We start from the raw sequence: 22,026 nt of genomic DNA on the forward strand, positions 1-22,026 counted from the left end.
GAAAAGTTAGGTAAACTAATGAGTATGAAGGAATGCAATGTAATGCATTCTTTTTAATGAATGGGTAATCTGACATTCCTTCTTATTATGTGATAATAAGAGCATCTCATGTTTGCTGAGTGCCAACTCCATGCTAAGCCAAGTAGTCCTCCCTGGGAGCACAGCCACTGCTTCCTTGTGTGGGTCCTGGCTCTGTGTGGACGACCTTCTCACAGCCTCTGAAGCCTTTCTGTCTCCCTGTGTTCCTCAGGGATCCATGAGGATTTTCCTTCTCCCTGGGAAGTGTTCTTTTTTGTTTTGTTCTGTTTTTTTTTTTTTTTTTTTTTTTTTTTCCTTTTCTGTTCGTGAAACAATTTACAAGGCCTTTTCCTTAAAGGGTTCAGCTGTCAATCACTATGGGGAAAATAAACAAAACAGCAAAGACTGTGAAGAGGTCAAAGAAGCAGAGCTCTTTTGGTGGCTGTCACTGGCTGGTGGTTCCTGTATTCTTTTTTAAATGATGACTTCAAAGGTTCCCAAGAAGGGGCGTGAGAGCTTCTCTAGCCATGTCTGGGGTCTCACTGACAGCTCTTGACCACTTAGAAGTGAAACAAGTCTGCTCAGACTCTCACCTGTGACCCTGGCCGCCAAGTCCTGCAGTGGCTGGATGTATTCTCAACTTCCTCCAGCCCACATCAGGTGAGGAATTAGGCCACTTCTCTGGGCCCCACAGATTTTCTCCCTGGACTTAGACAACCCTACACTGTTTCCTGTTAGTTTCTAGTTTCTTTCTTTTTTTTGAGATGGAGTTGCCCAGGCTGGAGTGCAGTGGTGCGATCTCGGCTCACTGCAACCTCCGCCTCCCTGGTTCATGCGATTCTCCTGCCTCAGCCTCCCGAGTAGCTGGGATCACAGGTACCCACACCAAGCCCAGCTAATTTTGTATTTTAAGACCACGTTGGCCAGGCTGGTCTCGAACTCCTGACCTCAAATGATCTACCTGTTTTGGTCTCCCAAAGTGCTGGGATTACAGGTGTGAGCCACCATGCTCGGCCTCCTGTTAGTTTCTTGTGGCTGCTGTCACAAATGACTGCAAGCCCAGTGGCCTAAAACAACAAAATTTTTTATTTTACAATTCTGGTGGTCAGAAATGTGACCCAGGTCTCACTGGGCTACAGTCGGGGTGTTGACAGGGTGGCCTTCTTTCCGGATGGTCTTGGGAATAAATTCTTCTTTTTTATCTTTGTTTGTGCTCCTGGAGGCATCCCACATTTCTTGGATCATAGCCTCCTTTGTCTTTAAAGCCATCCAAGGTTCATGGAGTCTTTCCCAGATCGCATGTCCTTGATACGCACACTCTTCTGTCTTCTAAAGACCCGTGTGAGTATGCTGGGCCCACCTGAATAATCCAGGACACTATTTTAAGGTCAGTCGATTAGCAACATTATTTCCATCAACAAACTTAATCCCCCCTTACCATGTAGGGAACATATTCACAGGTTTGGGGGATTAGGACATGGACATCTTTTAGGGGAGGCAGTTTTCTTTCTATCTTAACTGGTTACAATTGACTTCTGCTTCTTGAAATTTGTCCCTTCCTGCTAATATAAGAAATATCAGCTGGAAAGACAGCTTCCAACTCCAGGTAAAGCTGGCCTTCTCACCTGTCATCTGAAGTTCCTACATGGACAGACACCTGCCTGTTTCTCATAAAGAACCATCAGGTGCCAGCTTTCTGGAAAGCTCCCTCCCCCAGTAACAAGAAGCCTCTTCAAAGACCCTCTGTCCTTTGAAGACCTCACCCTTAGATCATATTTCTGGTCTGAGGGAGCCTCTGTTCATGGCACAGTGCTGTGGCCAAGAGGCTAATATGCCTAGACACCACGAAGAATCCTGCTGCTGGCTGCACTCTGCACCCACCCCACAGGGATTTTATGACACCCTCCAGGATTCCACGCCTGGGAATGGCCTCCTAGAATGAGAATTTGCCATCTAAAATAGTTTGAACAATGGAAACAAGAATCCATATATATATGCGTGTGTGTGTGTATATATATGTGTGTGTGTGTGTGTGTAATTTGTAAGACGGAAGGAGGAGAAGTTTGCCAACCACCTATCACAAGGCCAGCTGCTCTGCGTGCCATGTCACCAATCCCATGCTCTGCACAGTAGGCTGCTATAGGGCGGCATTCTGGATCCACCCCTATGATCCAACCCTGTGCCACCTTGGCCAAGCTACGGCAGCTCCTTGAGCTTCAGTTTTGTTGTTCCCCAAATGGGAAAGGCTAATTTGAAGAGTGAGGAAAAGATAGCAGGTGTGTAGCTCCCTACTCCTCCCTGCACCGCTTGCCTCTCCCCTCCCTTCTAACTCAGTTTTCCACACTTCTCTCTCATTGTTCTCATTCTGCTTCATTTCTTTCCAAAGAGCCTAGAAATAACATGTTGCTATTTTCAGCACCCCTTTCCCCCATCCCGACACATGTACATTTACATATACACATACACACAAACACACATGCACACACACTGGATAGAGATGTGGAGATGGTGTGGCGATGCCTTGTCCTCCCTGAGTCAAGCCTGGTTTGTGCATGGAGAGGAGCTAAACCCACAAGAAGAAAGAACTGAGCACACAGCAGGAAGGCTTGAGCATTATGGCTGGAGGAGGGGAAGTATTTGGGATCATTTGAATTAATCACCCACACAGCTTTCTGATTTGAGAGCCCCATTCCATTATCCTGGCCCCGTACTGCTCTGCTGTGTCCCAAGCTCTTTCTTTTCTTCCACAGGGATGCTGAGCATGTGAGCAGCACCACAGAGTGGGGAGTGGAGTGGGGGGATTGGTCAACTGCTGAATCCACCAGCAATGATTTCTGAACTAGAATCAGCCCAAACAACATCCTTCCCTAATGGAAAAACCGACACACAAAGTGCCAGACAAACACGGCTCTTCAGCGCTCCCTGATGGGTGCTGTGCTTCTTTCTAGACCCCATTTATAAATTTGAACTGAACAGATGTATTATATGGAAATACTTTAAAACATTATCAGGAACAGCTTTTGCATTAGTGGTAATAAATCCATACCGGCAGTCACTTCTTATTTTTGCCTGTTTGATAACTTGAAAAACAAATTCTGTTCCAGAATAAATTTGGGTAAATGCGTTGGTGCCCTCTTTCTTTCACTACTCCTCTTCCCTCCTTACCAACCTACTGGTGCCCATGCCACCAGCCCTGCCCCACAGCACAGCTCAAGATGGAGGGAGGAGAGAGTACAGTGGAGATCTGCTTGGTTCTGACCCCAAATCCACTGTGTGATCTTGAAGGATTTGGGTACGCTCAGTGCCCCTGTGTTTGGTTGCTTCGCACACAGCTCACAGCTTCCAGTGGTCCCTGCCTCCCAGTGTTCATGCCCTATATGGCTGGACCTAGCGATATGCTTCTAGTGAATGGAATACCACAAAGGTGGTGGGTTGTCACTTCTGAGGTTAGGTTATCACAATGGTTAATATTATCAACTTGATTGAAGGCTACAAAGTATTGTTCCTGGGTGTGTGCCTTTCCACGTTCTTCTGCCTGCTTTTATTCTGGCCATGCTGACAGCTGATTAGATTGTGTACACCCAGAGCTTGGAAGAAGACCCTACCTCATTTGAACCATGAGATGACTGGCTCCTGTGGATACCTGGATATAGCCAGTGAGAGACCCTGGAGCAGAGGACCCAGGTAAGCTGTGTCCAGATTCCCAGCCCACAGAAACTTGGAAATAATAATAAATCATAAATGTGTGTTGCTTTAAGATGATATATTTTAGGGCAATTTGTTAAGTAGCAATAAACTAACATACCCTTTATGGCTCCAATCTGTAAAATGGAATTATTCTCACCAGTCTTCCTAAGTATAGCGGGAAACATGGGGATGTTAAGATGTATTTGAATACTGAAATCTTATTATGGTGGCATCAATAATGGTCAGTCATTGATTTATTCCATAAATACTTACTGAGCACCGGTTATGGTCAGATGCTGTGTTACCAACGTGAGCAACAAAGATAAATCCTTTGATGAGGCCATGGTCTTTATGAGGAGAGTTAGATACGGTTTGGAAACAGTAGAACACAATGTGTTAAATGTTTCGAAATGTCCTCAAAATGTTTTGGGAGCCCAGGTACCAATTGCAACCACATACAACAAAATTTCTCACCAGAGTAGCAAGAATTCCTGGAAACTTTTAGGGACTCCTCATTTCCCCTATCCCGGTGAGAGCTTCAACAAGAAAGAATGAGTTGAAGAAGGACAGAAGGCTTAGAACTTGAAGACTTGAGTACAATCTCAGGTATGCATGGCATGCACTTTGGCACCTTGAACATGCTTTTAATAGGGGCCCCCCAGTAAACCCCACTTTTCCAGACACTGGGCCTTGGTCCATTAATGTGCTCCATCTGCAGCAGTCTCTGTCCTTATAGATAATTCCTAATGCTTCTAAAGATACCTGTGGGCCGGGCGCGGTGGCTCAAGCCTGTAATCCCAGCACTATGGGAGGCCGAGATGGGCGGATCACGAGGTCAGGAGATCGAGACCATCCTGGCTAACACGGTGAAACCCCGTCTCTACTAAAAAATACAAAATACTAGCCGGGCGAGGTGGCGGGCGCCTGTAGTCCCAGCTACTCGGGAGGTTGAGGCAGGAGAATGGCGTAAACCCGGGAGGCGGAGCTTGCAGTGAGCTGAGATCCGGCCACTGCACTCCAGCCTGGGCGACAGAGCGAGACTCCGTCTCAAAAAAAAAAAAAAAAAAAAAAAGATTCCTGTGATTTCTCCCTCACATCTGACCCCAAACAGCCCATGGAACAGGAACTACGTATTTCAGTGCCAGATTCTCTTTTGTTTCAAGTATAGTGTTCATTTATCCATTCATTTCTGTATTCAACAGCAAAGAAATGGGGGTCCCAGGTGCCCTGAAACTGAGAGCAAGGGAGTGGGCTAAAAAGGGGATTTGTTGAAAGTCTGCTTGAGGTGTTGTTAGTTCCTCAGAACCCCTCCACTACCCAGCTTCACACTGTGATAGGAAGAGGAAAGTTTAGTCTTTGGATAAATTGAACTACAGAGGTTCAAATTCTGCATCATTGGCCACAAGGGGGTGTTGGGGGGTTGGTGCCTTAGTGCAAACAGTGATTAAACTCATGGCTCACTCATGTTGCTTCCACTTGGATGAGATCTGAATTGGTCATCTACATCCCTGAACGCTCATTGATCCAGCATTACCTGAGTGCAGAACATCCTCACTGGGAAATTCCAGCGTTACAGCACTCACAATCACGCAATCCCATGCAAGTCCCATCAGCATCATTTTGCTTTCCAGACCTCCAGGCAGAAAGTCCCTCAGGGCCTTTGCACTGGCTCTTCCCTCCTCCAGGAATGCTCTCCCCATATATTGGTATGGCTGACTTACTCCTTACTTCAAGTTGTTGTTCAGACTTCATCTTCATAATAAGTTCTCTTCCAGTCATGCTATTAAAATGGCAACCCTCCTCCAAGCAAATGGCATGAGCAATGTTTGGCACATAGTTTCCTTAGATACATTATGCTTTTGGAATGAGGTGAAATGTTTGAGCAGAGGCTGGAAGCCCCTATATTTTTCAAATTCTGGTAAAATATATATAACATACAGTTTGCCATTTTAACTATTTTTAAGTGTAAAGTTCAGTGACATTTATATTGTTGTACAACCATCACCACTGTCCATTTCTAGGGCTTTCTCATCATTCCAGACCGAACTCTCAACCCATTAAACAATAACCCTTCATTTCCCCTTTCCCCCAGCTCCTGGCAACCACTGGTCTATATTCTATGTCTTTGAATATGACTACTCCAGGTACTTCGTATAAGTGGAGTCATCCATTATTTGTCTTTTGTGTCTGACTTTATTTCCCTTAGCATAATGTTTTCAAGGTTCATCCATGTTACAGTATGGGTCAGAATTTCCACTGTATGTAATACCACATTATATTTTCCAATCATTTGTTGATGGTGGAAGGCCATGTTGATGGTGGAAGGCTCAAAGCATTAGTGTATTGGATGGCAGGTGGACCCAACCACCTGTCATGTCCCTCCTGATGGATAAGAGCCACAAAGTTTCCTCTCCCACAGATTTGTGGTGACCACATACTAAGGGAGAGAAAACTCTGGACAATTAGAGGAAGCCCTAAAACTTTGGGTATGAAATTATTTTTCCTTCTCCAAGTACTACAGTGGAAGCTAGAAGTGGAAATAATTTAGTGAAAGCTGTGAGGATGAGTTATCTACTTTATGCTTCATAAATAATGAAAAAATGGACTCTATGTTTCCAAACATTATTTATATCAATTCTTCATTGGATAGGTGACTTCAGGCTAAATGCTAAAACCAAAAAACAAAACCTGAAATTAAAAAACTGTGGTCAGGAGCAATTGTGAAATCACTTCTCTAGAGAGCCCCTTGAGCTCTCTAGATTTCAACTCGATTTCTTGTACAAGGGTCCCCGAACTGCCAGTGGGCTCAGGACCCCTTGGGGTGCTGGGCTGGCTGGCTGCTATCGATTGCTCTGAGAGAGCACTAAATTCATTTAGATGGAGGACCTTCTCCTTCCACTTTTCTCATCCTGTCTTGTTTTGTTTGCTGCGTTTTTCACCCATTAATAGTTTTTCACCTGATAAGATACCTAGGGATAATATTCATTTTAAAGGGGACTTATGTAAGGTCTTTTTTGTTTTCTGTTTTGAATTTGAATCTCTCTATATAGTTTCTTCCTTCTTGGGTGTGTTTGACACAGTTCTTGGCACTAAGGGTGCTCCATAAAACAATGAAGTCATCTTCAGCACTCTCCTGGTGGCCTTCCTGGGGCCTCTCTCTTCCTCTCTGTCAGCCACCAAGAGTATGCAGAACATGTGAAGGTTGACCCTGCTTGTCTCTCAGGGAAGTCCTTCCCCAGGGCTCTCCCTCCCTGAAGGCAGGACAACCTGGGTGCGAGTCTGTCTGCTTCCCTGCTTTGCACCGATGTGTTGTGGGGAAGAGCATAATTTGACTGCTAACAGAAAAGCTGTGTAAAAAAAGGGAAAAACTGATGAATTACAGAGGGCGTGTTTGGAACTTGAGATGCAGGGTCCATTTCTCTGAGAACATGGTGAGACCGTGTGTCCACTCCCACAACCAGCAAGGGTAGGATTGGAAGGAGAGGAGGAGTCCTGGGTTAGAGCTCCATATGTGCTCTCCCACAGAAACATGTTGGGGTCTAGGGTTCTATTAGTACCGTATTGCACTCCAGTTTCACGGGCTTCAACAGGCTTCTGTGGGCTGCCTGGGGGACCTAACTACCACGCACAACATGGTTTCTATGGGAAAATGCATTTTGAGTACTAGAAAACTGACATACACTCAAACTTTTGGAACAGAGCCTGCTCTTAAGTTGGAGACTGCTTGAATACCACATTCACAGTTAAATTATATACATAGGCCTATTTTTAAGACATATGCCTATTTCCAAGACATTCAGCTTACGTAACAATGGGAATTGGAAGAAAGAATTGATAGAAGTAGAATCATGTGCTCTATGGGGAAAAGGGGGAAGATGTGAACATTTGCTGTACAGAATACATTCATTTTTATTTGGAAGGAGAGTAGAGGACACAGAGAGAATGCCTAAAATATTCTCTAGGTTTGTGTGGTCCACCCCATGGGACCTTTCTTTAAGCCACTTCATATGCATATAGTTTATAATTTTGAGACAAATAGTTGAATTCTACAGTAACAGACAATATTACATTAAATTAAGAGGTCAGAGTATGACCAAGGTCTGCATTTTATAGGATGTGCCCAGGCCATGTAGCACCTCTGGTCCCCATATCCCCTCAATCTGTGGGCTTCCAGGATGATACATGAACTCCCTGCTGTCAGATTTCCTTGCCCCAAATGGACTTACCCTGCAGGACCCAGCAATGGTTTTGCTCTGGGCCATGTCTTAAAGCCAGTTTTCTAGAATTCTCAGTTACTTAAGGCCAACACCCATAGCCATTGGCCAGCAACTCAGTAATGAGTACTGAGGCTAAAAATGAACCAACCTAGATTTACTTCATTTTGCTTTACTTCAAATAACTCATTTCAACTCAGTAATTTATGGAATTACATTAATTAATTTTTATTTAACTACTTTAAATCAACTTGACAACTCAAGTCAGCTCAGGTGAGAATTGAATTCAAAACCCCAAACACTGATTAAACAACCCTAGTTGGCTATTACTATGTTCTTAATTATGAAAAGTAATGAAGATGGTTCAACTGGCCTTTGGGTTGGCAAAGAGCTGTGGGATGAATATTCTCCTCCTCTCCAACTGTGTGTATTTTATTCATAGACTACCCTGGTATTCTAGATAAAAATAACTAATGTAAATGCTGTTGTTTTTCAATTGTGAATTTAGGAAACAGAATTTTAGTTCTGATTCATCCCTCATGTTTGGAATAGAGTAGCTTGTGTCTCATGATACTAGGAAAGATATGGAGGAAAAGAGGACAAGACCAGTACCTGAATTTCTGAATGAAGCTGACCCTTCCTCATAGTGGGCTCACCATGGAATCTACACCCTGGCCTCCATTCCCCATGTTGCAGTGAGCAGGTGGCTTCCACATCCAGGAAGAGGAGACTCATGCAGAGTGTGTAGATTCTCTATGCCTGACATTTTCATTAGCACATGCCTATTTCCCATGGAAATAGCTACCCAACTCGAGAGGAATAGATCTGTCTGCTGATAGTAGGGGTAATGAGGCTAGGAGGGCGTTAGGTAAAGATGTTTCATGGGGATGAAGGAGCCCCAGTAGAATCGCAAGAACTCTGGTCTGAGTTAGGAGACCTCAATTCTGTTTCCAGCTCTGTCACAAACCATCTGGGTGACCTTGTACAGATCACTTGCCTTGTGATCTGGCAACTGGGCTAGTTGATTGCAAACACATCTTTTAACCCTACAATCTGAGCCTGTGGTGGTATATATGGGGGCAGAGATAAGCTGACTGTGTCCCTGGCTCCAGCTCCTGCCAGCTCCAGCAATGGACACCTGAAGCTGGTGCAGCCTTCAGCCTGCAGCACTTCAGTCTCTGCATCAACCCTGACCCAGCAGGTGAGCCTTTAGGCACCTCAGCCCCATGAACCAGTGGAGACTGAAATAGATAGTACGGTTGTGATGCTAGATGCCACTATTATAATTTTTCCTTCAATACCAGCAGCCCTATCTCTGCCATCAGTACCAAAATAATAGTGTATGTGCCAGGCTCTGTGCTTTTCATTCACTATTTCATTTAGTCTCCCTAACAGTTCTGTGGGAAGGTCTCTCCCATATTTTTCAAATGAGGAACAGACTGGATGTACAAGCCATGTTGACCTGATTCCAAAACTCATTCCCTTAATCCCTTAAGTCCAATTGATGCAATCATTATGACTGGTTTTCTGTTGTTCTCTTCTACCTTGCCATCCAGTTCTTTGGAAGGGACAGACTGCTGGCTTGAAGTCCAGGCCCCTGGGTTTGACGTTGACTCTTTGGCAAGTTTCTGTGTAGACTCTGTGAGTCTGGATTCTTTTCCTTGCCTCTCAAACTTGTGGTTTGTGTGTGGCTCTTAATGAACCAAACACCCACATCATGATGCTGTCCCCCAACCGAATTTGACAACACTTCCCATCTTGCTCACCCAGCTGTCACTCCTCATCCTCCAAGCTGTAATTCTAGGGATCTAAGGGCCTGGTGGAGCCAGGGCTGACTTCATCACCACCCTTTAGGGCCCTTGGTCACTGATTTGAGGTCGGCCCTATAGTTCTCACCATTTCCCTAGCCCTCCTCTGGGCTTCTGTCCTCCTCCACCTCCCCTAGTCCTGTGCACTCAGCACGATTTCCACCTGAGTTCAGCTGACTTGCCACATCTGGGGCCTGTGGGAAAGAATGGAGTGGGACATGGAGATCCAGCTCTGGACTGGAAGGTGACCCCAGGGGTCCAGCCAGCAGGAGGTGCTGTAGGGGTTGCCCAGCAGTGCTCCATAAATATACCTTTTGTTTTATTCATGTGTTCCTTTCCACCCTCCCTTATTTATTTGCTTGTGGAGAGCTCTTGAGCACAGAGCCACAGGGGAGAGAGGCCTTTTCACTGAGTTGGCCCAGTCTTGTTCTGTCTCTGCTCTTTGCAGGATTTGGTTGTTTTCCATCTTAATTATGTTCCTTGCATCAGTGGCTGGCAGGCATACAACCTTTAGAGGAGTTTATCTTAAAAACCCACTCTCTCCTGAGAGAAGCAGTTCTATGGGGAACTGTGAGACTTCCAGGGATGGTTGTATGTATGTGTGTGTAGGCAGTAGGGAGGTGACAGTTGCTTTCTCGCTTACCATTTACCTTAGGGAGGTCAGAGCTTGCTAACACGGGATGGGGCTACTTTTGTGTCCCCTAGTTTTAAACCTCATTAAACACACAGAGTCATCACTATGGACTCAATTGGGGACACTGATGATATTGTGAAGGGGAGCCAGGGCTTGACAGTGGGTTAAATGAGTGACAGCACCATGAGTTTAGGTCACAATTATCTAACTTAATGACTAACTGTAACATATTTCTTTGGGTTAAGACTCTGGATTTCTGACTAAATGCAAATATTTTCTGGCAGAAATGACTGTTTTTGATTATCAGTCATTTACATTTTAGTATAAGTTACCTTTTAGAAGACTCAGTTACCAAGTGCATAGGTCTCCCCATATCTGGAAGAACTATTTAATTGGCCCAAATAGATAGTTTTCTTATTGAGCCTTTAATTTACTCATTTGGAATTTTTTTGTACAACTGTGTACTGTCCTATATAGGAAGCCCAAGAGAAGGAGAAGAATTGGTCCCTTGAGGACCTAGGTTTCTCCATAGGAAACAATACAGCAGTCCAGAGATAAATTATAGTTGGGAGCTAGACCATGTGCTACAGAAGTAGCTGTACTATGATGTTGAATGAAGCAGATACAGATGGGGCTGAGGTTAGCTCCGTGGAGGACCCAATATCTGCCCTGGATTTTCACTCTTGAAATTGCCCAGACGAGGTTGATATGATTAAATATCAGAATGAGTAGTACAGAATAAATATTGCAAAAGGAGAAAATGGGTGCACTGCAGGAACTGGAGAAAACAAAAGGCTTGTGCGAAATAGAAGGAAACCGGTGGATTCTGTGATAGTGATGCAAAGAGAAAGTCCTCGCTTTTCTTCCCTTACCTAGCTGTCTGACTTTATTCTTTATTAGCAATGTCCATTGCTCATTTGAATATTCTAGCTCCAGCCCAATTTCCCCACTATCTTTTCGGGGAGGCATAATGCTCTGCCTATACATAGCAGGTGCTTAATAGTTGTATTGAATAAATTAACAAATGAATCATAAATAGTATTGAATACATCTGCTAGGCTGAGCTACTTAAGGATCTTGACTTTGATTCTGCTGGACTAAAGTTGCTTTATCCCAAATCTGAAGCTGGAAAGGAAAGGATATCCTAATAACAAATGCTATATTTCGATCACTGGTCAATCTTCCCATTCTCTGCCTATCTCTTGTGAGCGTTCGCACGGCCTCATTCAAACTCAGCTGCAGCAATGATTCTTCTGTTTACATGGCTAGATGCTGTGAGACAACCAAACCAAAATGATGCCACCCTTGCCCCCTAAGAACATAAAATTACTAGTTAATTTTATATTATGAAAAGTGAGGAATTTCCTCAGGAAAAGAGGAATTTAGATCTAGCCTATAATAAAATTAGTCACCCAACAGGCATTAAACTCTGATTTCTTTATAAATGTCAATGCTGGGGCTTCTCGTTAGATTACATCCTCTGGGGCATGAATCAGCTGAGAAAGAGTACTAGATATTCCTGACATGCTCTTAACACTCTCTGTGGCCACGGGCCCCTCCATCTGCCAAAGATCAGGCAGAGAATGTGCTCTTCACTACAACACAGATACCATGATCTTTGTGTTAGGGATGCAATGGGCCCAAACTTATGATCTCCCAAAGCCCTGGCAGGTGGACTGAACTGTGCAGTCCACAGCTTATAAAAGGCCCGAACAGTGGGTCCATAGGCTCCAGAGGTCATTTTCTCATTCTGGAGATCCCCCTGGGGTCAAGCCATATCCTGGATCAGGAGTATTGTTTCACAGCTCAGTTCCCAGCCATGTAAGAGGAATCTGGGACTGGGACCAACAATATGATTCTTTTCTAATCTGTTCTTCTCTCCACTCTCTTTTCTGTCTCCACCCATCCAGGAAAGCAGAATATTTAAACTTTTGCCAAACTCCCAAGAAGCTGACTTTTCAATGTGCAATGTCATTCCTCAGGTTGTTTCCCGCCCATCAAATGCCAGTGGCCTAGACTGACTGTTGCCAGCATTCCTGGAGAGCCCAGGAAATACACTATGGTGATGGAAATGACTGTGGCAATCCAGCAGTCTGCTCTAACTGGATGACTGTAAGAGGGTAAAGAAGATAGTGCTGAACTTTGTGATGGTTTTATATTCCAGTAAATACCCAGTAAGACAACACTGGAGGCAGCAGGGCCCATATGGGTATTGGAGAAACAATGGACAAAGTCAGACCCAGCCCAGTGGATGAGGGCAGGGTCTCACTAGTGTTGGTCTCACAAGTGTTGAGTAGAAGATACCCAGAGAGTGAGACAACTTCCAGGACTAGAACTGTGTGTGGAGTCCAAACCAGGAGAGTTGGGGAAAGAGGGCAGTTTGACATCATCTTCATGGATGGAATCTTGCCAGGTGAGCCTTTCCCAGTCTTGCTATGGTGCTGATAAAATGTGGGAATAACATAGATTTCATCTTAAGTTCCATTTCTTGGGGTACAGTAGCTCTCTTTTGAGCTAGACTCCAGCTTTCTCTTTTAATTCTTTTTTTTTTTTTTTTTTTCTTTTTTCTTTTTTTTTTTTTTTGAGACGGAGTCTTGCTCTGTCGCCCAGGCTGGAGTGCAGTGGCCGGATCTCAGCTCACTGCAAGCTCCGCCTCCCGGGTTCACGCCATTCTCCTGCCTCAGCCTCCCGAGTAGCTGGGACTACAGGCGCCGCCACCTCGCCCGGCTAGTTTTTTGTATTTTTAGTAGAGACGGGGTTTCAGCATGTTAGCCAGGATGGTCTTGATCTCCTGACCTCGTGATCCGCCCGTCTCGGCCTCCCAAAGTGCTAGGATTACAGGCTTGAGCCACCGCGCCCGGCGACTCCAGCTTTCTCTTATCTCAGGGTTAGCACCTAAGGTTTGGGGCCAGGGCTAGTTCTGCTCGACCACCACTCTTCCCTTGTGTACACCATACCCGACTGCTTCCTGTCCAGGATTAGGCCCCAGCACAGCTCTGTGCATTCACTGTCCACCCAGCTGCCCCATCTGCCTCTCTTACAGTGAGCCCCACCCACCTGCTGCAATTGCCTCTATGTGATTCTCCCCAAAGCCCCCACAATGCAGGACAGCATCAAAGGGAGCTTAGATTAGTTGCCGATTGTTCTGTGGGTGACTCTGATTTCCTCATTATGCTAGGATTTGGCTCCTTTTATATTTTTTCAGATGGAGATCACAGGGCTGGGCCATGGTAGGTTCTCTGTCTTCTCCTTCCCATCATACTCATCCCTCACCTCCCCCAAATTTCTCATGACAGTTGAGGGGGATGGGGGAAATTGGGATAATGTACTTTTTCTATCTTACAGTAGAGCTAAGAAGCACCCCATCCTAGGAGGGACTGAGCTGACTTTATTTCTCTTTATCTTCCTCTTTCCTTCATCAAATAACTAATGAATGCTTCAGTAGCTCTATTGGATCTTGGGATAATCTGGTAAACAGACAAGATACTTTCTTGGAGCATGGAAGGGAATATATTAAAACTGACAAACCAATACATAAAATAACCACAAATTATTAAAAGAAATATGAAGGAAACAAACAGTGCTAATAAAGAACTGGGAAGTGTTGGAGAACACAATTTAGAATGAATGGTCAAGAAAACCAAGACTTGAAGAATGAGATGGAGCCAACCAGGTTCAGAACATAGCAGAGAGCCATGTATAACAGAGAGCAATGCACAGCATGTGAAAAGGTCCTGAGTCAGAGAAGTGTTGGCTTATTGAAGGAAGTAAAGGGATCTGTATGGTTGGAGAATGGGCAAGGTGGAAAGAAACAAGTTACAGTAGAGGGGCTTATTGTGGGAACTGTATTAGTTAGCTTTTGCTAGAAAAGAAACAACCCCAAAACTTAGTGCTTAAAGCAATAGTGATTTATATCTCATGATTCTGTGGGTTTCTTCTGGTCTGGGCTTGCTTGGATAGGGTTGGAGGATCTATAATGACCTCACATGTCTAGGGCTTCAGCTAAAATGGCAAGCGTGGTGGGAAGGGCTAGGCTTCTCTTGGGGTCTCTCGTCATTCTATAGAAAGTTCAGGCTTGTTTAGATGTCAGTTGGACGATTCCCAGCAGCAAGAGAAGGCAAACTCCATTGAGTAAGAGCATTTCAAGCCTGTTTGTGTTACATTGGCTAATGTTCCATTGGCCAAAACAAATCATGTGGCCAAGTCCTGAAGTGAAGTCCAGAAAAATCTACCTCTTGATGGCAGCATCTAAGAATACTAATGCCCCGTTTTTTAATATAATCTCAGGAATGAAAACGGAAGCTCTGTTTATTAATTGGGTACTCACTCCAAGCTGGGGCTTCATTCAATTTCCTTCCTTCCTTCCTTCCTTCCTTCCTTCCTTCCTTCCTTCCTTCCTTCCTTCCTTCCTTCCTTCCTTCCTTCCTTCCTTCCTTCCTTCCTTCCTCCCTCCCTCCCTCCCTCCCTCCCTTCCTCCCTCCTCCTTCTAAAAATTATCTATTATGTGTCAGGCATTGTCTCAGACCTCCTGCTGAGTAAGACTCAGACCTTGCTCTCAGGTAGTTCACATTATAGCAGGGGAGATACAAACAGAGCCATTTGCAGTTCTGGGTGGCCAACAGCCAACATGTGTGCAAGATGTAATGATGGAGACAGAAGAGGGTGACTGATTCAAAAGGCAGTCAGAGAAAAAATGTCCTGGAGGAAGTGATGCTTCAGCTGAATCCTGAAGAATAAGATGGTGAGGAAGGGGCATTCTAGGAGCAGAAGGTGAGCAAGGGAGCCACCTGAGGCCAGGAACAATTGGATGTCAGGCTCGAAATGTGGGATTGGAGCTTTGTCAACCTCTCTTGCTACAAGCCACAGTTGACTCTGAGCCAGTTGTGGGTTCAGGGCTGGGCTTAAACACATAGTGGCAGTAGCAATCAGAATCCAGGGACCCCAACAATAGGGATGAGGAGAGATGGGACTGGGTCTAGCAGTGGCTGCAGACAGTCCCAACGTCTGTGTCGCACCCTACACCCAGGCTCTCTGCAGCTTGTACCATGACTCTCCCTTCAGACTGGGAACTCCTGAGTCATATAGTCAATGCTGGCCAATGGCCTTAGCAAAGCCCCAGGATCTCTTTACTGGAAATGGTTTCACAATTTTCCCATACAGATGGTGTCCTGAAGGGACAACCAAGGGTGAGTGTATCATTCACTGCATTTTTCATATGTAGGGGGTGGGGGTAGGGAGAGAGAGAAAAAATATCAGGAAATGTGTATATTTATCCTGGCCTGGTCTTAAGAAAACACAGCCACCAATCCATCAAAAATGAATTTGAGTTTGGATAACATTAGTGTTTAAGGCAATGCTCTTCTCTTGTATTGATTCTCTGTGGGTTGAAATGGAAACAATTTTAGAAATGTAGTCTTAGGTTTCCTTAATCTGCGTGGCTCAGGGAGGAAAAGGCTGTTGTCACTCGTGCTAATAACTACAAGAAACAAAGTTCTAAAGTGCTTAGCTGGAAAATGAATTCCAGAAACCAGCCCTGGTCATGACTCCAGGGAATTTGTTTCCTAAAAATTCAGCTCTTTTCTTTCCTTCAAGAGAGGTGCCTTAGAAGGTATGGCCATTTGGGAAGGAGAAACTAACATGCAGAGTTGAGGATTCCCAGGAAGGGAAGAGTCAGCATGAGGTAGGGTCTTAATTGCTCAGTGATGGGGTGAGAGGAGGGGATTGCTTGTGCAACTGACTTTGGAAGCCCAAAGGAGACCTCAGCCTCCCACCATTCAAAATAAATATCTGCTTGAAGTTTTATTATGATGTATTTTAGGTCAAGATATTGGGGTTACCTCTTTAAATGTGTATGAAGTTTGGCTGTCTTAGCATGAACTAGGTATCATTAACATTAATTGCCTCTCAGGTCCCAGAGGTGGAGGATCAGTTGGGTAGAGAGCAGGCGAGGGAGAAAAATTTGTATCATGGGGCACTGCAAGTGGAAGAGAGACAAGGGTAGAGCCAGTGAGAGACAGAGAGAACTCAAGAGGTGTCTGGGTTTGCTGTCTAAAAGGCAGAGGTGAGGATGGCTACCCCCAAAAGGGAGCACTGGCCCTGCTAAAGAAAGACATGTCTGTTTGTAATTCGGGCTGAGCTTCCTAAGGACTCAACATTTGAGGCACATTTGTCCCTTTTCATCAAAGAGAGAAAGGCAATGAGGTCACAATCGCTTTTGCATTTAGAGAACTTGAGCAATGAGATAGTATCTGATAGAGAATGGAAGTCAACCACTTTCTTTCTCAGCCTGCTATGTGGTCTTTTTGCCTCTGGCAATTAATAAAGCCCTTGTGGGTATTTGCATAAATATGGGCTGTATTTGCATAAAGTGTGGGCACAGTTTGCAGTGTCCCCTAGAGCAGCAATATGTCCTGTGGCCTATTCCCTCTTTGTCACCTGAGGTTTGTCACTTTGCACCTCTTTTCCTTCACATCCACCCACTTGTCCTGAACTAGATGTGGGAGACTGGAGCGTGGGAGGAGGTTGAAGGGTGAGGATGGGTGGCCCTGTCTTCTGGGCTACCAAGATGGGTCCATGTCCTGCCTTCCTCAGAGAGGCCTTCCTCTTCCTCTTTCCAGGCTCTATCAGTCCTTGCATATAGCCATGCATCCCTAAGTAACACCTTCCTTTTCACCATAAGTAATTTGCTTCTGACATCTCCTTCAGCAGCCTGCATTGGGCATAGCCTGTGTGCATGACTTAGCTCTACAGGATGTATCAAAGAGATGTGTACCTAGGGACGTGCAGAGGCCTGGCCTCCCTCAACCTTTGCCAGGAGGCCAGAACTCTAAGGAATGGGCCTGTCCTGTACATTGTTCAGACTCTTTAAGGTGAAAGTGCAAATGCTCAGTTGACATCAAGAGTTTGGGTTTATACCAAGTGAGGCCACAACAGGCACAGGCTGGACCTCCTAGGAACAGGAAATCAGGAGGACAGGGCCATACCAGGGCTGTGATGGAGTTGGGGCTTGGGAGGCTTTCAGAATCCAGCCCAACTCTAGTGCCTAGAATATCTTGGTGCCCTCTTAGAAGCAGAAGCTCGCAGTCTCCTATTCTTTCCATTAATGACAAGCTGCCTCCTCTGCTATTCTTACCTGACTTAAGAATTTCTGTTTACTTGTAGCTTCTGTTCATTTGGGCAAATCTAAGACTAAAGACCTTTGTAGACTGGCTACTTTTGCCATGATTTCTGTGGTCCCATTATCAACTGGTTCACTTTCTCCCCATTAAAAAATTTCCAACAAAGAAAATAAAATGTTTCCAGCTGGGCACCATTGTTTCTATTTGGTCACAATGTGAATGCCCGTTTCTTCAAAGTCTGGTGGCTAAGATAGAGGCTGGTTTTCTTAGTTAAGTGCCACTTTGGAGCTGATGTAATCAGCTGTGGCAGAGGGTCGGGGGACCTGTGTGGGAAGATCCCTTGGAAGGGGTGGTGGGCATGGCAGGCATCCCAAACCTTAGCCTGATCCATATGCCTGGCTGGCTAAAGTGACAGCAACTTCTATAGTAGTCAGAGTCAGTGATCATCTACTTACTGTGGTGAGGAGACTTAGATGGTTCCCTGTATTTAATGCCACAGTCTTCTTCTGGCTTGTCCATCTGTCCTATTTGCTGAGAGCTTCTGATATCTAGAGCAATGCTCAGTACGTCCTCAATATCCAATAATGATTTGTGGAATAAGTAAGTGCATGCTGCCTAGATTAGCATGAAAATATCTCCTTTTTACTCACCTAGATTATAAGCACATTTAGCATAGGAACTCTATGTAAAAAAATCTACAATACTTAAGGACCAGGCACACAGTTGGAGGTTATTAAATGCTTACTGATTTACTGCTTGGTAAATAAACAGAAAAGCATAAAAAGGATATTAGAGGGTATGGCCTACCAGCCCTCCCAACTGGGGACTTTTGGAGGACTTTGGGCCAGCTTGTCTGGTATTAATGGTATATATTTATAATTAGGCCGTTGAGTGAGGAAACTGGGCATATGTGATAAGAAACTGAGTAAAGTATTATTCTAGGAGCTTCATGAGCAGAGCATGGACTCACTTCACTATAAGGAAAAAAGAATGATCTTCTTAAACCTCATTAACTCAAACTCTACTAATTTAGAGTTAGCAATCGCTCAGACCCACAGAGCTGAATTTTACTGTTGTACTTTGAAAAGTGTATCTGTAAAGTCAGTGAGCAGTGTCAGAAGGGAAACAGGGGTGAGGGATTCAGCTAGTTATTGATAACCAATCATAGGTCCACTACAAGTCCTCAGGAAACCCTCCCTGAGCTGCTTGCTATCCTTGTTGAGACCCAGAGTGCCTTTTGTGCATGTGGTCCTCCCTCATAACCCTTAGCACAATGCATTGTAAATGTCCTACAACAGATGGGAATCCCTTGAAAATGATGCCCCCAGTCCATTTTCTCTGTATTCCCAGCTCAAAACCTGCATAAATAAATGTTTCTCCAATGAATAAATAAAGCAAAGCTTCCACAGAAACAGTCTTCACATAAAAATGATTACTATATTTATTACAAAGACATATTATCCTAGCAATAAGGTTTTATAGATTTTAGCCAAGTCCTGAACAAATTGTTCTCCCAGACCTAGTATTACCACTGTAGAGTAAAGGCTGAAAAGGAACTTCATAAGAAGATTAAAGACAATTGTTTTAGAGTAGTTAATTTATTGGTAATTAGGCATTTATTCACTCATTCATTCATTTATTTACTCATTCCCTCACTCTGGGATCACAGGTTATAAAGAACAAAATGAATGAGTAAATAAATGAACAAATGATTGAATGAATGCTATACTGCCTATCTCACTGTGATTCAGGTTCTTCTACTCATATTGTGACCAGGTTGCCTCCTGGTGGGACTGGGTGCAGAGATGGAAGCTGTGACAGGATTTGGTGAGCTGCACAGCCCTGGCTACAGCTGGAGCCCAGCTAGGTGGAAGGACAGCTCTGAATGAGCAAACCTAAGGTCAGGGGGAGGGGAAAGCTCAGCTTTGCAGGAGAAACTTTTATGGTGAGTGCTGAAGAGCACTCACTGATGGTGCCCTGGCAAGTGGTCATCCTCAGAAAAGTCCTAGAAGGGGCACAGAGTGTCTCAAAAAGAGGAGGATATCAAGTGTTGGCAACTTGGATCTGGCCAGTAAGTGGCATCCCAGGAACATTGTTAGGTCCTGTGGTCCTCGCCTTATACACACAGAGATGCTGCAGTTAAAGGGAAGGTGAAAAGGAGCAATATGCAGCCCCAGTCGTAGAGGGTTCAGAAAACAGAGCATGTCTTTAGGTACAAAGAAAAGGATGGATGAGTTTCTAAGAATTGAGGTGGGTATTACTTGGTCACAGGAATGAGACAGTAGCCCAGTTACTAGTACTGAGACATGAAGCCATAGCCAGATGGGGGCAGAGACAACTTGAAAGTGGATCCTCTGGGTATCAATCTAAGTCTTTCAATTCCCTTTGCTAGTAATATGTCTTTAGAGAAAGGGTGGGTATGGTTGTGACTGTGGGCAGAGGTCTCTCTGGAGTCAGAGGATAGTATAGGATTCCTGGGTGTCAGATGTGGGACACTGCCAAAATAAGTGGACTAGATAATTTGAGACCAACTCTTCTGCTGAGGATTAGAGAAGATGAAAACAAAAACAATAACAACAAGAAGTTGCCAAAGGCACTGGAAATCTAACAAAGTAGTAAAGCATTTCTCAGGAGATCGAAATATAGAGATGTAAATACTAGCAAATCACCCTTAACTTGGATTGGGACTCTGAAAGGCTATGCCCTAGTAATACAGGTTAATCAGAAGTAAACACACCCTCTCAAGACTCTATCCTAGCTTGAATCACTAGGTGGGGCAGAAATTTCCAATATCTGAAAGTGAATTAAGGTAATTCAAGGTTGTTGTTGTCCTCAGAAGTATGACAAAAATAAGTGGAAATAACCTCTGGCAGAAGATAATTCCATTCTATGTTTCAAATTAGTTCTATAATTTTTTTTTCCAAATATATTGTTTGGCACACAATCAAAGATAACCAGACATATAAGGAAAAAAACTCAAATGAACAAGAACTTGCCTAAAGGAAGACCCACAGAGTCTCCAGGTATTGGAAATATTAGGCATTTTAAAATAACACTATAAATCAAATATATACTATATTGTTACTAAAATAATATATACTATTTTCAAGCAATTAAAAACAAGATGAAAGTTTCAGCAGAGACCAAGAAACCATAAAACTGATACATCAAATTTCAAAAACTAGTTCCATGAAAAGCATATGAATAAAAACACATGGAATGGTTTATTTAAAGATTAGACATAGCTGAAAAGGGAGTTAGTTCACTGAAATATAGGTCAGAAGAAAATATCTTAAATGAGGCCAAATCATATGAAAGGTGGGAAAAAAAAAACAGCAAAGAGGGTAAAATCAGAGAAAACAGTGATAAGTTCTATCATATGTTTAATTCAAGTCCCAGAAAAGGAAGAGAGAATGGAGTGGAAGAACTATTGAAGAAATAATATCTGAGACGTTTCTAACAGTGTTAAAATATTAAGCCAAGACTTAAAACTGCTATGAAACATAAGCAAAAATGAAAACCCCACCTAGTCCATCATTTTAAAATTGCATAAAATCAAAGACAAAAGAAAACTGTAAAAGCAGTCATGAATGAAAGATAGGTTGCTTTTAAAGTGCAACAATTAGACTGATGAGTAACCCTTTTCAGTAGAAAAAAATGCTGAAAGACAATACAATGATATTTTTAATGTGTTGAAAAAATAACTGCCAATCTAGAATTTTATCTCCCAAAAAAATATCATTTAGAAATGAAGGTAAAATAAAGACATTTTTGGACAAACAAAAGGAAATCTATCATCAGCAATCTTATACTAAATAAAAAGGTAAAGGCATTCTTCAGGCAGAAGAAAAATGAGCTCACATGAGAAAAATGAGGATGTAGGAAGGATTAAATAATAAAAAAAAGAAATATACAATTAAACCTAAATGACTATTGATTTTATAAAGCAATGATAATATTGCCTTCTGGGGTTTAAAATTAAAATAGAAGTAAAATAAATAAAAACCTGGTATATATATTAGGAGAGGAATAAACAAAATTATAATTCTCTGATGTCTTTTTCTTTTTCAGAAAAAGCTTCCAATTGACATTAGACTTTGATAAGTTAAAGATGTAAATTTAGTTTTTAGTTTAACCACTAAGAGAATAGAAAAATAAATGTCTAATTAGCCAACAAATACATAACCATACCCTAAAAAGAAAGTTAAAAAAGTCAAACCATGAGAGAAATGCAAGAGAGAAAATAAAACATAGAATAAGAGAGACAAAACATAAACACATAGTAAAGTGGTGGATTTAAACACACATATATCAATAATTGCATTACATGTAAATGGACTAAATATTCCAAATGAAAGACAAAGATTGTCAGACAGGGTTAAAAAACTCAATTGCATTTGTTTTTTGAGATGTACAACTAAAACATAATGATATCAAAAAGTTAAAAGGATGGAAATATATATTATATTAAGATTAGAAAAGGTAGGCTTAAAGGCAAAATATTATTAGAGATGGTAAGAATTTCTTAGTGATAAAAATTCAACTTA

The sequence above is a fragment of the Rhinopithecus roxellana genome, chromosome 21 (assembly GCF_007565055.1).
Source record: "Rhinopithecus roxellana isolate Shanxi Qingling chromosome 21, ASM756505v1, whole genome shotgun sequence".
NCBI lineage: Eukaryota > Metazoa > Chordata > Mammalia > Primates > Cercopithecidae > Rhinopithecus > Rhinopithecus roxellana.